The sequence below is a fragment of the Lactuca virosa genome, chromosome 5, assembly GCF_052849685.1.
Source record: "Lactuca virosa cultivar CGN04683 chromosome 5, Lactuca_virosa_CGN04683_v6, whole genome shotgun sequence".
Classification (NCBI taxonomy): domain Eukaryota; kingdom Viridiplantae; phylum Streptophyta; class Magnoliopsida; order Asterales; family Asteraceae; genus Lactuca; species Lactuca virosa.
Genome location: NC_136430.1, coordinates 254,387,341 through 254,400,105, shown reverse-complemented (window position 1 = coordinate 254,400,105; position 12,765 = coordinate 254,387,341).

Sequence of the window (12,765 nt, the reverse complement as noted above, 5' to 3'; positions counted from 1 at the left end):
AAGTTCCACGAATGATGTCCCGAGACACAATAAGTTCTAAATGACATATAAGGACACATATTGACATGAATATAGTGTTTATAAACAACTATATGAAAGGAAACGCCTTCCGGGACTAGGAAACACCTTGATCAAGTGTTGGAATCACATGTGATTCATCAAAGGGAAGTGAAATGGCATCTAAAGGTGTTTACTACTTTAGGACCAACTCCATTGGAGTTTACGGTCGTAAACGCTTGAGTTTACGACAGTAAACTCATGGTACTCCTACCATTTTGTGGTTTGAAGTCCTAGAAGTCATAATGAAGCATCCTAACTTTAAATCTAAGCCTTTGGAAGTGTGTGTGGCATCAATACACTCCTAAATGGAGTTTACGGCCCATGAACCAATTCTCCATGTGTTTGCGGCCGTAAACCCATATGGGTGATGGTCTTTTGATGTTTTCAAGTACTTAGTACATCAAGGTAAAGGTCTAGGCTAGTTTCTAGGCATAAGGAAGGAATTTAGGGCATCATTGCACCATTTTAGGGAGTTTAAGGCCTTGGGTGTTCCTGGGCCGTAAACTCTCTTCCAACCCATGTTTCTTGATGTTTCTAAGGTCTAAACATGTTTAATCTAGTACATAACAAGTTAGAACAAGAGTACTTACGATCTAGGAGCTTGAAGGGTTGGTTTTGGCCATGAACACTAGTGTGTGTTCTTGGTGTTCTTGGTGTTCTTGGTGTTTCTTGAAGATCTAAACAAACATGATTTTTATGGATGAAATCAATGTATGTTGCTAGTTAATAACATATATCAACTAATCAAGGATGAATACTTACTAGTTTTGAAGGTCTAAGGCGAAGAACGGGATGATAGTTGAGAGAGAATGAGGGAAAATCGACTAAGGAATGAGAGAAATGACCATAAGCCTTATATATGCTCTTGAGTTTACGGCCACATGACTTTACGGCCGTAAACTCATGGTCTTGTGGCCGTGAACTCACTTAGATGAGGTTAGGGTTCGTTTTGCTACACTGTGGTTCTAGCAGGTACTTTCTAACATTTATTCCTTAAGTGTATTAGGCTCGAAACTCCTTAGAATGACCTGTAACCGGGCTAGAACTCTATACTAATGATTCTGACACTCAGTTGAGTTGACTGACTGAGCTTATAAAAATAAAAAATTTTCGGGTTGTCACATCATCCCCCCGTTAGATGGAATTTCGTCCCGAAATTAGCTTTCTTAGCATTACTACTGGGGTTGCGCTCTTCGGATTGGCAGAATACCCGCTCGTAGACTTGGCAACTTTGCCCTTCTATTCATGATAGGATTCATACTTGGTCCATCTATCATTACTTCGTGTATACAAGCCGTATATAATTAGGGTTAGTAAGATGGTCGGATGTGCGACTCTGCCCCAGGTCCACAACCCAACGAGGAACAGGAGAAAGGGCGGAAACACACATACTAAGTCTGCGTAATCATAATCATATACTACCCTTGCGTATACACTAAATAGTAATAGGTGGGCTGTATTTGTCCATAGCCTCTGTGCTGGAACTTGGTCTGCTGGACGAGTGGTATTTCGTAACGGTCTGCGGACATCTGACGGTAAGGCTTCGGAGACAAAGTACTCTTCGCACGAGTACTTCGGGGTTTTAGAATATGAAAGATAAAATTTTAGGTTTAGGTCGGACCTTCGATACGAATGACGAAAGTTTCGAGAACTTGCCGATCGAGGCGATAGAAACATATGAACATCAGTATGGTGAGGACCACGCCAACTCATGACGAAAGAAAACAACGGACTCTTTACTGAACAAAGTTTTGGTCAAATGAAAGTAACGTCTGATAAACGACGATGTATCCCTGGTATGCTCGATACTGTACCCCTAGTATGTTCAACAATGTACTCTTTGTAAATGTTCCCGTGTTTCTTGTTTTCTATTTGAAGTTAACACTCCTACGTATTGTACCGCTATGTGCACATACATACGAACAAAAGTGCTCTACTAACTGTAGGGATGCTTTATATCATGATCCTCCTTGGTACCACTACCATCGCATGCCATATACAAGTTATGTATATTAAGATGAACCAGGCAGTCAACTGAGTAACTCTGCCTCAAATCCCTAACCAATTAAAGAAAGGGTACCTAAGCGGAGTTACTCACTTTAAGTCTGCAACATCTTAGTTGTACAACCCTCATGTATAGGGTAAGCCATAATAGCTTCTCTAAACGGATCTTTTAGTTCTCTTGAATACCATGACCTATTTCAACATGTGTGTTGTTATAGTTACTTTTAAGTGTTATCCCCAAATTTTAATCTTATATAAATATAAATTAATTTTAAAAGTAATTACTATTTTGAAAACGTACCACTACTCGTCGACGACTCCGGGGTAGATTCTCCTGTGGTGATCATCAGAATGCGACCATCCGCTCCTGAGTTCTTTGTTATCGGGCAGTCTCTCTAACGGTGTCCAGACTCACCACAGCCATAGCAGGCTTGGTTTTCTTCAGCTCTGTGAACTCGGGAGATCGGTTGAGCCGGTGCCCTACAGTAACGAACTGTGTGTCCCTTCCTGTGGCAGTTCAGACACTGCATTTCCCGGCATACTCCGGTGTGGTGAAAGTTACACTTTCCACACTTCGGAAGGTTTCCAGCATATCGACTGGCAGGTGCTGAAGCAGTAGGCGTCGTAGCGGCATACATAGTACTCGCTCGTTGCTCTCACGGGGTGTCTTGTGTTGTTCGCTTCTTCTTCCTCTTGTTCCCCGACTTCTGATTATAGTCCTCTTCCCTCGATGGCTTGGGAATAGGGACTTTTAAACCATGGCGGACTCCGTGGTCGATGAGTCGCTGAGCCAGGCGTTTAGCACTTGCAAACATGGCTGGGTTAGAAGACAATACATTTTCTTGTGTCGGAGCAGTCATACCCCAAATGTACCTTTCTATCTTCTTGCTCTCCGAGGTCACCATCTCGGGGCATAGAGCTGATAGTTCACAGAACCGGTCCTTGTAGGTCACTATGTCTGAGCCGACCATAGTGAGATCCCACAGCTCTTGCTCCAGTTTTTGAATCTCGCCTAACGGGCAGTATTCCTCCCGCATTAACTCTTTTAGGCTTTCCCAACCTATTGAGTTAGCCACTGATAGGGTTAGTGACTTAACGTGGCTGTTCCACCATGTTAGGGCCTTGCCAGAGAAGGTGCAGGCAGCAAACTTCACTTTGCTTCCTTCTGGGCATAAACAGATTTCGAAGGTCGACTCTGTTTTCTCGAACCATTGCATGAGAGCAATGACTCCTTCAGTCCCTTTAAAGGACAAGGGTTGGCATCTGGTGAAGTCCTTGTAGGAGAACTCTCTTGTGCGCACAGAGACTTCACCTTTAGTAGAATCAGTAGGAGTTCCACCTCCACTGGTACTGATGGAGTGATATTGAGCCATGGCTATTGCCACAGCCGCAGCCACTGCAGCGTTTATAGCTGCCATATCGACTTGCGAAGGAGGCGGTATTGGTGTTATCGGAGTAGTGTACCTGGGTGATCTGCGAGGAGGCATCTTTGCTAAAAGAAAACAAAGATGAGACGAAATAAGTCTAAAGCAATGGACACAAGCCGAAAGCTGAAAAGACAAGGTTATCCTAGTTCTGGATGTATCGGGTCCTGGCTTCCACAGGGTTCTAGAAACAATTCATAAATGAGTCTATACCTAATAAACTCTATGAATTTGAAATAACTATCCTCGAATGAATATCTGTTTCCTGAATAACTGTTACCAGCTGCATATAAGAAAATAATCCTAACACATGTAATGTGAGCAGTGTTTCCACTCGCTCGTTAAATTAATAGGATTAATATTTATTAGTGTGACGTGTAATACGTTTTGGTTACTTCGGCTGATCTCTCCTTGAAACTTCTCATGAACTTGTTCTTGTTCCTCCTGGACTTTTTCGTTGACTACTACGAGGAAGTGGTTACATCTATATGGGCTTGTCGTGCGAGAATGAATGCGACTAAAGAATCTTATGAGCTTTAAGGTAACTTTATGGGGTGATCCTCACGGAACTCTCCTATAATTGTACAAGGTACACAAGTTTGTATATAATTGAAGATTAAATAGACCTTCGAATAAGTGATCCCACTCCAACACTACACCCTTAAGAGGAATGGATAGCGAAGCGTAGGCCACGGATTCTAAGTCTATAAGATCTTGATTATATATAAAACTTTAGGAATATACCTTGCAAGATTATAGACCTATCCGCAAGGGTCTTTTAAGTTCTCACATAAGTTATTTATCTGGACTAAAATACTCCTATAGTATTCTAACTCTGAATGTACTTGTTCTGGTGTTCTAGTAAGTTTTAACACTGTTGCTACACCCCATCAATCCCAAACACATGTCGGTCACATCTCGAATGAATATAGTTGATCAGGCTATATTGATCCTAGCTATGATTACATAATTGTTTAGGTTGACGACACTGCTCAACCTTTAAATACTTTTGTTCTGTTCTCCTCGTGACACTAATTCTAGTATGTACATGTCATGAGCAAGTAGGTATATTTTTATAACTTGTAGTTATACTCTAAAATATATCATTATTCAGAGCACTTAAGCCCCATTGTATTTATAGCTGTATATCTTTTATCGGTTAATATACTTAGTTCACCATAAACAATGCTCTGATACCAATCTGTCACACCCCAAAACCGAGAACGGCGGAAACGTTCGGGGGTGGAGGACGTCATGTTTAGTATCACGAGATATGTATATGGTAAGCAAGTAATGAACAACCATTTCATTTAGAAAGAAAGTGTTTACAATGTGTGTGTTCACAAAACTTAGAGATCATAAACAAATAACAAAACAAGACTTCAAGCTATAATGCTCCATCTTCTGAATTCCCAGTACGAGCACCTGTCTAATAGTCTCCTGAGAATACAAGTTATTTGAAAGAGTTGATCAGCAATTAAGCTGGTGAGTTCATAAGATGTTAGTGATGTGAGTAAGCTGTAAAATGTGGTTGCAAATGTATATGTAAAAGTGTTGTACGTTGTAAGTTCTGTTTTGAAAAGATTCGCCTGTTCCTTTAGAAAATCCTATATTTCCTACTTTGATGAAAGTTTAGTAAAATGACACTACAAGACTTTCTATGAGTACTAAGTGGGTACCAGTTATATAAGACTCAGAGTAAACAAACAATCGATTATATGCATCTGCCCTAAGCTCATGACCCAACGAGGAACAGAAAGTAAGGCGGATAGCACACATCCCATTGGTTGTTAGATCGTTGTCGTATATAACCCCGATGTATTCACTTGTTACTCATGGAGTTAATTGTAATGGTTTCTTTATATCTAATGAAAAGTACCTTAAGAAAACCTATATTTCTTATAGTAGAAATGGTGACCACAGTAAGTACTTTTATAATAACTTAGTTTATACTGCTATATATAATCTAATATCGGATAGAAAGTTAATTGAGTGAATCTGCCCTAATCCCACAACCCAACGAGGAACAGGAAGTAAGGCGGAAAACACACATTTAACTACGTATTGGGTATTAGTTTTATATATAAACATGATGTATAAACTAAGGTATTATAGATTTACTCACCTAAGGTCTTTTAAATTGTACTAGTCTAATAAAATGGATTAAACCCTTTACTGGGAAGTTTCTAGTTTTGTATACCAAAAGTACTGACTTTGGAAAGTATGTTTTGTACTAGAAAAACTGTGCTTTGACTATGTGTCCTACAACCTGACCCATACCTGCTACCCTTATGATGACTTAATGAATACTAAGCATACATATATATAGAATCAGGTAGATAATAGGTTGGGTGAATCTGTTCCAAGCCCACAACCCAACGAGGAACAGGAAATGAAGCGGAGAGCACACATCCTATTAGCTGTTGGACCCTATTGGTATATATGTATCCTCTGATGTGTACATTAAGGAATCATAAGACTAGCATTATGGTCCTATCCTTTAATCGTAGCCTTCTACCAAGGCATCTTCTATTCTGTGCTAGACTCTACTGTTTCATTTGTCGATTTGTAAAAAGTATATTTTCCCTAGTTTATAACTGAAACTGGGTTTGAGTCCAACTTTCAAGTGGTACCGTCACTTTATGAAAGTAATGGGAATTTTAAGTACACAGATGCCGTTTATAATGACATGCGGATGTACTAATAACCTAAAAACATATTTGTTTTATTACGGTCCTAATGTGAAGGTTAGAACCCCTACTAAACGCTCTCCTTGTCAAGAGATTAAGGTAACAAAACACGACTGCTGCAAATTCTTGCAAGCCGCGTAATTCACATTAAAGTTATATGATCATGTATACCCAATATAACTATCACCTTTTGTTTAATACAATGCGTTAGTGATTCATTGGTATAATTATATCCTGTGTGTGTGTTCTCATGCTATAGCATCTTATCTTGTTTGTTCCGTAGTGTATTGTTTGATTCTCTTCACTATCTGTTCTGTATGGTATTATTTGATTCTCTTCACTATCTGTTATGTTTCATGTAATACTGACCCTTTGTGTGCTTCATTGTACTATAAGTAATGAATAGCATTCTCCTAAACTATACCTATTATAGTTTACTAATGTTCTACTTGGACTGTTACTGAAAAGACTCATTTGCATAATAAGTTATGTTTATACTTTAAAAACAGAGTTTTGTATAACTACGAAGTAACATAACTTTATAAGAGTTTTGAAATGTTTTGACAACTTATAAATAACATAAGTAACATTTTGAAAGATGTTTAAGAACAAACATTTACACAATTATCATTGTGTTCAACTTGTATTCCCCCCCTTAAAACAGTTAAAACAGTTAAAAGATTCATTACGGGGTATGAACTCACCTGATGTGGGTGATTCAATCGGGTATGCGTGTAAGGATGAGAAGTTCCACGAATGATGTCCCGAGACACAATAAGTCCTAAATGACATATAAGGACACATATTGACATGAATATAGTGTTTATAAACAACTATATGAAAGGAAACGCCTTCCGGGACTAGGAAACACCTTGATCAAGTGTTGGAATCACATGTGATTCATCAAAGGGAAGTGAAATGGCATCTAAAGGTGTTTACTACTTTGGGACCAACTCCATTGGAGTTTACGGTCGTAAACCCTTGAGTTTACGGCCGTAAACTCATGGTACTCCTACCATTTTGTGGTTTGAAGTCCTAGAAGTCATAATGAAGCATCCTAACTTTAAATCTAAGCCTTTGGAAGTGTTTGTGGCATCAATACACTCCTGAATGGAGTTTACGGCCCATGGACCAATTCTCCATGTGTTTGCGGCTGTAAACCCATATGGGTGATGGACTTTTGATGTTTTCAAGTACTTAGCACATCAAGGTAAAGGTCTAGGCTAGTTTCTAGGCATAAGAAAGGAATTTAGGGCATCATTGCACCATTTTAGGGAGTTTACGGCCTTGGGTGTTCCTGGGCCATAAAATCTCTTCCAACCCATGTTTCTTGATGTTTCTAAGGTCTAAATATGTTTAATTTAGTACATAACAAGTTGGAACAAGAATACTTACGATCTAGGAGCTTGAAGGGTCGGTTTTGGCCAAGAACACTAGTGTGTGTTCTTGGTGTTCTTGGTGTTTCTTGAAGATCTAAACAAACATGAATTTTATGGATGAAATCAATGTATGTTGCTAGTTAATAACATATATCAACTAATCAAGGATGAATACTTACTAGTTTTGAAGATCTAAGGCGAAGAACGGGATGATAGTTGAGAGGGAATGAGGGAAAATCGACTAAGGAATGAGAGAAATGACTAGAAATGACCATAAGCCTTATATATGCTCTTGAGTTTACGGCCACATGAGTTTACGGCCGTAAACTCATGGTCTTGTGGCCGTGAATTCACTTAGATGAGGTTAGGGTTCGTTTTGCTACACTGTGGTTCTAGCAGGTACTTTCTAACACTTATTCCTTAAGTGTATTAGGCTCGCAACTCCTTAGAATGAAATGTAACCGGGCTAGAACTCTGTACTAATGATTCTGACACTCAGTTGAGTTGACTGACTGAGCTTATAAAAATTAAAAATTTTCGGGTTGTCACATGGAATGCCAACATACTATGGGTCCAATTATCCTCAGGATGGAATACCCTCGGGCCCATTAAACCATCAGGTTGGTATGCCCCAGCTTGTTGTTTTACACAGAAAGCAATGACCCCTCACCCATCAACCAAAAATGTGCACATATAATACATAATCATATAACAGTCTACAGCCCGTCAAACAGATGTACAGATCATTAAGCATGGCATCATGCAATATACAAGGATACCGATCTAACAAATCAGTACAATACAATAGCGTGAATAATAGGATATCACTCCAATGGGCAGACATTGGTGTATTCAACCCGCATGTGCAGTGACGTAAACTTACCTCGTAAACTAAACATAACTGATGAGGCCCGACTCTGAATCTCAGTTCTCTAATCGATACCTATTTCCACCAACCGAGTCAACCCAACTATAACAACGTAAGTTTCCAAAACAATTTTTTCATTTTTAAAACATACTTTTATTCATAAGGTAATATCAAAACATAATGTATCCAATGTTATCATAGCAAAACATATCCCGGGATCTCAATACATAAACTCCATGAGTGTGTACGGATCATGCCGACGCCTTCCCGCGATCCTCGCTAGTACCTGAAACACATAACACAACAACTGTAAGCATAAATGCTTAGTGAGTTCCCCAAAATACCACATACGCACAAGGCTATAAGACCTTCCGGTCACTGTGTCTCAGAGGACTTCCGCCCCACAACCCTGGTAGACCTTCCGGCCCTACCCGTAATGACCTTCTGGTCCATATCGTAATGACCTTCCGGTCCTTCTCATTCATAACATACGTAACACATACAAATGATATAACAGCATACATCACATACATCTCATAGCATATAAGACCTTCCGGTCTCTCGTGCTTGACGTCCCGACCTAGCCTCCTCCTATCATACGAATAACATTCCTGATCAATACCCTCTCATAGCCTCATCTCTAAAGATTGGGTAGAAGGCCATTTTACCCCTCCCTGAACTCTCCTGAATCAGCTTGACCAAAACCCTAAGGTCAACTGAAGTCAACGGTCAAACTTTTACCCGAATCGTCGAGTGCACATGGGCGACTCGGCGAGTCCATACGGGTCCTCTGAATCCTTCTAGCCTCACCTGGCACATCGAGTCATCCCTTCACTCGACGGGTTACTCCTGTCACGAATCGCGGGGCAACCTCGACTCGACTCGTCGAGTCCACTTATGAACTCGGCGAGTAGCGTCCATGGCAACACTCGAATGACCTTCTGAGGTCAGATCCGCTTCTCTAACCTATAGACCTGACCTTTCCATACCCACGAATCAGTTAAAGGTGAAACCTTTACACTCATGCAACACATATATGGTTCCTTTATAGAAATAGCCTCAAAAATGACAACCTAAGTTCATTCCTTCCATAACACTTCATAAAGCAAGATGGATAATGCTCTCTGGACCTCTATGGGTCCAGATCAGAAGTCTAACACATAAAGGGACCATTAACTCATCAATTCAAGCCATAAAAAGGGTATATAAAACCCTAGATTCATAGATCTTAACCAAAACAGAATGAGAGTTCGATTTTCTACCTCAATACTGTAGATCCAAGCTTGAAAACCACGGATTAGCAATCCTCTTGACCTCCTCTAGCTGGAAACACCTTCTTCTTTGCAAAACAACACCAAAAAGGATTAAAATGGCTTGCTCTCACACACAACTCGCCCAAGCTCTCTAGGGTTTCTCTCTCTGGACTGGTAGCCGCAAATGAGGGCTATAAGGACCCTTAAATAGGGCACATGCCCAAAGATTTAGGTTTTCTGCCGCCAGCACGGACTCGTCGAGACACCCTGCCGACTCGTCGAGTCCATTCATTAATCCCGTCAGCAAATCACAATCCTACTCGACGAGTCTAGGCGTCGACTCGTCGTGTCCTTCTCTCAAACTCAAAATAAATGAATAACGTAGAATACCTGGGAATCCGGATGTTACACCAACTGTGCTGACCCAGTACGAGTACACGGGGTGTACTCTGGAAGTACGCTTAGCGTACGCGAAGCCTCACAGAAGACAACCATCGGGGTGGTTAACCGAGTACGCAGGCCGTACTCCCATGTATGCGGGTTTGTACCCTCGCAGCCTCCAAACTCCATTTAGTGCTTAATGGCTTAAGCACTTAAGCCCATATTTCAGATCCATGACCTCAACATACCCTAGAGTCATATTGTCTCCAACTTTATGAATTTACACGCCTAATAAGAGATTAACACAAGGTCTTAATCCATTATGACCTTATACAAGATGCATGGAGAAAATCTAACCAAAGGGACTTCATTTTTATGGCTAAGGACCTTTCCTAGGGTCTGAAAGGACATCTCAAAATGACAAGAACAAACCATGCACAAGATGGGAACTTTGGTACAAGAAAAGCAACATAAAACACACAAAATTGGGATCTAACAACTAAGAAATCAAGGTATAGACTTTATACCGTCTGGAGCTTCTCAAGAAGGCAAAGATCTCAGATCCACAAGCTTGCTTCCACTTTTAGGATCCTTGATGCTACTTCTTCCTCCTTCAACACACCAGGAACATACTCTTTGTGACAACCCGAAACTTTTTCCGTTATCCTTACTCAATTCCGTTAGTCAAATTTGGGTTTGTATTTATTTCCATTTACATTAGTACTATTTTTGGTCTAACGGAATATTCTAAACTTAGTTCGATCAAGTTTCGTATTCGAAAACGAGGTTTTCTAAGTCAAAGCTTAGCATTCCGGCCAAATAACTCTTCGTAGAAACAACTTTCAAATCTAAAGTAAGAAACTTGTGAATCATGTTATAATATGTATTATCTTATAAGGGATTCATGTAAATCATAAGCAGGATTTTCCTACTATTACTTGTAAATTTGTTAGGCTAAGTTTGATACATGTCCTTGGTAACACTCCATCGGATTCGTGAGTGGAGGACTACGACTTATAACCAGAATCTCTTGGAGGGAGAACGTGACTATTGTGTATAGATCTATATGGGACTGACTATCCCGCACCCTCGCTGCTAGCTATAGCGGAACCATTAGGTTCGTGGGTGACAAAGTCATAAAAGATACTAGCCCCCGTTTCGTGCCTCATCCAGTCTAAGTACGGTTATGGCACTCACAACTTAGGTAACGAGAATTTACATTTGTAATAATGAAACGAGTGAACTAACCTCAAAGTAATATCTGATTTGATTACTAGAGGGCATCAGTAACACCCTTAGGATCTAGTTCACTACCTATTTTATTAGTTTTATCTATGTAATAAGGCTAATACATCTCACAGCGAGTAACCAGGGTTTTTCAAGGAAACTACATCTATCGATACAAGTATGGTAGATACTTGTACACCTCATATCAGAATCAAAAATCAACTATCAACTTTTAAGGAAAATATAGGATTTTCCTGGGATAACTTAACCTTTCATAAACAGGCTGTTTAACGTGTAACTAATGGATAATCAAACCTCTTTCATAAGAAAATATAGGATTTTCGTGGGAAACAACTTTTCAAAGAATCAAAGAAACATTTATTTCACCATAATTAAACGCTTATGAACTCACCAGCTTTATGCTGATATTTTTAAAACTGCTTGTATTCTCAGGGCATCAATAGACAGGTACTCTTGCCAACTTTTGGAGAAGACGGAACATTCTGAAGTCACGTCTTTTACTTTTGATTTATACTGTTATGTATAAACCATGTTTTTGAACAATGTAAATACTCATATTATAATGTAATGGTTGTGTTTACTTCGCTTACTATGATACAACTGTTGTGATACTACGCATGACGTCCTCCGCCCCTGAACGTTTCCGCCATCGGTTTCGGGGTGTGACAGATTGGTATCAGAGCTATTGTTTATAGTGAAGTAAGTATACCAAACCTTACATGGTATACAACTATAAACATTAAGGGGCCTAAGTGCTTTAGAACTAAAAGTATACTTTCAAAAATATAAGTACTTTTATAGCAAAGTATACAAGTATACCCGAGTACCAGAATCCATGTCATAAGTAGAACAAAATAAAAGTATTTGGGTGCTAGACATCGTGGTTAAACCTGGGCAGTTATGTAATCATGTCTAGGGTCAATATAGCCTGATCAACTATATTCATTCGAGACATGACCAACATGTGCCTGGGAGTGACTTTGTTGTTGCAGCAAGCCTAAAACTTACCTAGATACCAGGAAAGTTATAGAACTAAACACGAAGATTAAAATGCTATAGGAGTATTTTAGGAGGTTATGATGACCAAACTAGAAACTTACCCAAGGATCCATTCCTCAAGGATCAATCATGCAGCTATAATACATTGGAAGTATTATGAGATTCGATGCCTATTAACTATCCATTACCATCACCTCGCGTAGATAGCATGGCTGGATTCCATCTTCCTGGCGACCCGTACTTTCCCAACCAAGGAGATGGCAGATGGATCGAGCCAGAGCTAGAAGGAAACCATGAAATTCGTTTGGACGATGGCTTTGTCGAACCATTTCCTGAAGAGACTGACTCGGAACCCGAAGTCGAGAACCTACCCCAAGTGACCCCAATGCTAAATCCTAACCCTCAAGTTGGATTCCAAGGTCCAACGCCCATGTAGGTCGGGAGCTTGAATAGGTGGAG